This window comes from Choloepus didactylus, chromosome X (genome assembly GCF_015220235.1).
Source record: "Choloepus didactylus isolate mChoDid1 chromosome X, mChoDid1.pri, whole genome shotgun sequence".
NCBI classification, from domain to species: Eukaryota; Metazoa; Chordata; class Mammalia; order Pilosa; family Megalonychidae; genus Choloepus; species Choloepus didactylus.
The window spans coordinates 98,115,508-98,121,067 of NC_051334.1; the positions used below are offsets into that span (position 1 = coordinate 98,115,508).

At 37.6% G+C, this 5,560-nt stretch overlaps 1 pseudogene; it reads right to left on the reverse strand.

The window, feature by feature from the left end:
• Positions 1-896: 896 nt before the first annotated feature.
• LOC119522269 lies at positions 897-5,072 on the reverse strand (annotated as a pseudogene).
• Between the last annotated feature and the right edge of the window lie 488 nt (positions 5,073-5,560).

Here is a 5,560-nt window from a genome sequence, read left to right on the forward strand (position 1 = left end):
ATACTTCATTGTGGTTTTATTTGCATTTCCCCAGTAGCTAATGATGTTCAGAATTTTTCATGTACTTTATAGCCATTTCTAAACCCTTTTTGGAGAAATGTCTATTTCAGTCTTTCCCCATATTTTAATTGAGTTTTTTTTTGTCTTTTTAATGTTGAGTTGTAGGATGTTTTTGTATATTGCAGACACTAAACATTTATTGTCTATGCAGTTTCCAAATATTTTCTCCCATTGATAGGTTGTCTTTGCACTTTCATAAGAAACTCTTCTGACATACAAACGTTCTTAATTTTGATGAAGTTCCATTAATCTATCATTTATTTTGTTGCTTGTGCTTTGGGTGTGAAGTCTAAGAAACAACTGCATAACGCAATATCCTGAAGATACTTCTGTTTTCTTCTAGGACTTTTATAGTCCTGGTTCTTACCTTTAGGTCTTTGAACAATTTTGAGTTATTTTTTGTATATGGTATGTGTTAGGGTTCCCCCTTCATTCTTTTTCACATAGATATCCAGTTTTCCCAGTATCATTTGTTGAAGAAACAAATCTTTCCCAATTGAGTGGACATGTCAGACATGTCAAAAATCAGTTGGCCAGAGATGTGAGGGTTTATTTCTGAACTCTCAATTTGATTCCACCAGTATATACAGATATCTTTGTGCCTGCATTGAAACACAAAAACAATGCATAAGAACAATATTCTCTTAAAAATAATTTGAAATTCTGCCACTGCATCATAAGGCAAACTTAGACAAGGGTGTTGACAGTATTCAGGGAATTAACAAAATAAACTGAATATTAAAGGATTCAAACATTTAATTTTAATATCACTCTAAGAGTAAGAGAACTTGCTGTCAAATTAATGCAGGAACCCTTATTTCAAACTACATGTAACATATTTTGCTATACATACTCTAAACAAATGCAAAACTAGGTTTCAGGATGTTAACTCCCATTTCCAAAGAAGAGCTTAGTTTTTCTGTTGCAATCTGGCAGCTTTGAACTTTGAAACCCTCTTGGTAGTTTCTTCTGACACATCTGACAAAAATTCTTTTCCTTCTGGAATAGTGGGTAGTACAGGATGAGCAATGGCTGGATGAGGTTTTAAGGACGGTAATAAGATTTCTTTTTCTACTTCGGTTTCAGAAAAAGCTTCCAGTGTTCCTGAGAAAAGTAAATGCTTCTTTTGATGATTTTCCTGTTGTTCTTCCAAAATGCTGTCACTGGTGCCACTGCAAGAGCCTTCTTCATGGCTAAAACTCCTCAGAACTCCCCATCAATTATCAAATTCAGCAGCACTGCTTTCACCGATATCACTACAAACATGTTCTACTTTCTTCCAGACTTCAGGATTGATTTATGAGGGACACAGTCTCCTTTCACAACATCAACAAAGACTCTGTAAATGTCAGCAGCTGTCTTAATGATAGGAGCTCCTGGGCAGAATAACCACTACCAGAGTTATTCTTTTGCTTATGTATGAATTCTTGTTTCTTTTCACTAAATTTGGAAGTGGTGTTTTTTCTAGTATTTATTTGGTCCTTCTTAGGTTCAACAGAATGAGAAAAATATATTGTTGGTACAGATTCATCTCTAACCCCTAAAGCATCATGGTCATTTTTATTATCACCATCCTCATTGTTGACATCATAATCATTATCATCACCTTCACCTTCTTCATTACCAGGATAGGGATTTAAATGATTCACTGAACAGTTCAACTGACTATTCACTTGCCCATTGAACAGTTCTGAATTTGTAAAATCCTCCTGAAAACTGCTGGGAGTAAGAGAGTCTGTTACTTGATGAGTCCCATTCCCATTTGGGTTTTGGTCTTTTTCCTCTTCAGAAGAAGTTGTATATTCTCCATTTGCAATCCCAGAATCAGGCTGAATATCAAGTTCTCCCAGCAAACTTTCTTGTCACTCTAGTTCTTCAAGTCAAGCCCACAGTCCCTCATCAGCAAGCAAATTGTTGGATTTTACATCATTTGAAGAAAAATCTGCTTCAAAAATATCTGAAGTTTTGGGTTTGGAGTGAGGTTTATGGGCAATTCTGTGTTTTACTTTAAATTCAAAGTCACTTAATTTCTTACATCAACAATATCACCTTTAGCATCACTCATTTTCTGCAAATCTGTGAATTCAACTCTGGATTCAAAATTTTTCATCACTTTTTAAAAATCATCTATTGTTTTTCTTATATGTTCTTTCCTGTGCTAAGTGGGCTTATAGAGACAGAGATGGCCAGATCTGAGCAACAATGAGGTTCTCTAGGGGTGACTCAGGCACAATTTTAAGTAGGCTTAGCCTCTCTATTGCAGTAACAAGCTTCATAAGGGCAAGTACCAAGATCGAGGGCTTGGCTTTCTAAATTGGTAGTCCCCAGTGCTTGTGAGAACACCAGCAATTCCCCAGGTAGGGAAGTTCAATATTTCCACATTTTCCCCCAGTCCCTCAAGGGGGCTTTGTAGATATGTTTTTTTGGTCCCCATTTTTCTACTCCTCCATCCATACACTGGACAAAGGAGAGTGTGGTTCATATGGCTTTCCCAATCACATTGTCACCCCTCATAAGCTACATTTTTATACAATCGTCTTCAAGATTCATGGGTTCTGGGTTGTAGTTTGATAGTTTCAGGTATTTACTGCTAGCTATTCCAATTCATTAGAAGCTAAAAAGGGTTGTCCATATTGTGCATAAGAGTGCCCACCAGAGTGACCTCTCAGCTCCTTTTGGAATCTCTGCCACTGAAGCTCATTTCATTTCCTTTCACATCCCCCATTGGGTCAAGAAGATGCTCTCCATCCCATGATGCTGGGTTCAGATTCCTCCCTGGGAGTCATATTCCACGTTGCCAGAGGGATTCAATCCCCTGGGTGACAGATCCCATGTAGGGGGGAGGGCAGTGATTTCACCTACCAAGTTGGCTTAGCTAGAGAGAGAGGCCACATCTGAGCAACAAAGAGGCATTCAGGAGGAGACTCTTAGGCAGGATTATAGGCAGTCCTATCCTCTCCTTTGCAGCAACAGTCTTGCCAAGGGCAAGTCCCATGGTAGAGGGCTTAGCCCATCAAACCACCAGTCCCCTATGTCTGTGAGCATATCAGCAACCATCGAGGTGGTAAAGCCCAACACCCCTGCATTCTCCACCAGCTCTTCAGGGGGCCTCTGCAGATATGTGTTTATTCTCTGCACAGATTACTCTGGGATGTATGAAGTCTTCACACTAAACTGTAAAAACCAAGCAGATTTCTCTCCTTATTCAAAGTTCCATGCAATTACGGTGTTTCAGTAAACTGACCATGTAGGTTAAATTGTATAGTGTGTTACAAAAATATAGATTTTACACCTAATATACATCTCTTCCTTTGGTCTCACACAGAAGTTGAAGTTTTAAAACACTGTCACTATCATCCTTTACCCTTTAGTCTGATTTAACTTAGTCCTAACTAAGTCCATTTCATTCATATCACTAATTGAAGTCTGATCTCTTTTTTCAAACTCTTTAACATTTGCTGTATGGGGTAATACTGACATTCATAGTTGCTGGACTTGGGCTCTGAGTCTCAGGCATCACACAGATACCTGAAGTGCTACGGACTGACCAGATCCTACAGAAATAGCATAGCACGTCAGAATTTATAAATAGCCATTACTACTCAGAAATAGATACAACTGTTATAAGATCTTACAATCTAAGAACATTTATAATAAGCCATCCCCTGATAACCTATGCTCTCAGAATCAATTCTCAGAGTTTTCACATTATAATTAGTCTATATTAGTGAGGCATTATAATGTTTTTCTTCTCATTTGTGGTTTATTTTACTCCACATACTGTCCTCAATGTGCATTCACTTAGTTGCATACCTCACAATTTCATTCCTTCTTGTAGCAGTTGATGTTTCATTGTATGTATACACCACAGTTTGCCATTCCATTCCCCGGTCAATGTACCCTTAGGTCACCTCCAAAGACTATGAATCATGAATACTGACACCATAAACCCCACTGTACAAATGTCCATTCATGTCCTTCTTTTCAGTTCTTCCAGGTATATACCTAATAACAGGGTTGCAGGATCATATGGCACCCCCATGCTTAGCTTTCTTGGCAACTACCACACTGCCCTCAAGATTGGCTGCACAATTCTACCATTCTACTTATCCAACAATGGTGATTAGTTAACTCCCTTTCTCCACATTTTCTCCAGCACTTGTATCCCTCTGTTTATTTTTTAGACAATTTTATTCACACACCATATAGTGCCTCCTAAGTAAACAATCAATGATTCCCTGTATAATAATATACTTATGCATTCACCAACACTATCTTTATAAGGACATTTCCATTTCTTCTACAAAGAGAGAGGAAGAGGTGAAAAAATAAAAAAGAAATAAAAGAAAAGGAAAGAAAAATGACAACTAAAAAGCAACAAATGAAAAAATAACACTAAATTTAAATACAATAAAAAGATTAGACAACAACAGCAATGCCAAGAATCCCTTACCCCTTCCTTATATTCCCCTCTTATAGACATTTAACTTTGGTGTATTGCCTTTGTTACAATTAATGGAAGCATATTACAATGCTGTTAGCTATATATTCATTTGCATTGATTGTATTTTTTCTCCAATACCACTGCATTTTCAACACCTCACAAAATTGACATTCATTTGTTCTCCCTCATGTAAAAACATTCTTATATTGGACATTTAATCACAATCATTGACCACTCTAGGTTTCACTAAGTCATACCATCCTGGTATTTATCTTCTGTCTTCCCCTCTGGTATCCTACATGCCCCTAACCTTCCTTTTTCAACCATACTCACAGTCATCTTTGTTCACTGTACTTACAACATTGTACTACCACCACCCAGTATTGTGCCATCCATTTCTGTATCTATACAATCAATCCTGTTGAACATTCTGTACTCCTTCAGCATCAAATGCCTGGTCTTTACCCTCTTTCTATCCCCTGGTATCTTCATGCTTCATTCCTGGTATTCTATATTCTTCTCCAAACTGCTCTCTCCTATCTTTTCCTACCTGACTGTAGCACTCCATTTAGCATTTCTTGTAGATGAGGTCTCCTGTTCACAAGCTCTCTCAGTGTCTGTTCATCTGTAAATATTTTGGACTCTCCCTCATTTTTGAAGGACAGTTTTGCTGGATATAGGATTCTTGATTGACAGTATTTCTCTTTCAGTATCTTGAATATATCATACCACTGGCTTCTTGCCTCCATGGTTTCTACTGAGAAATCCACACTTAGCCTTATGGAGCTTCCCTTGTATGTGGTGGGTCACTTTTCTCATGCTGTTTTCAGAATTATCTCTTTGTCTTTCACATTTGACAATCTGATTAGTAAGTGTCTTTGAGTAGGTCTATTTGGATCAATTCTGTTTGTGGTTCACTGCACTTTTGAACCTGTAATTTTATGTCTTTCATAAGAGATGGGAAATTTTCATTGATTACTTCCTCTATTATTCCTTCTGCCACTTTTCCCTTCTCCTTCTGGGACACCTATGACATGTACATTCATGTGCTTCATG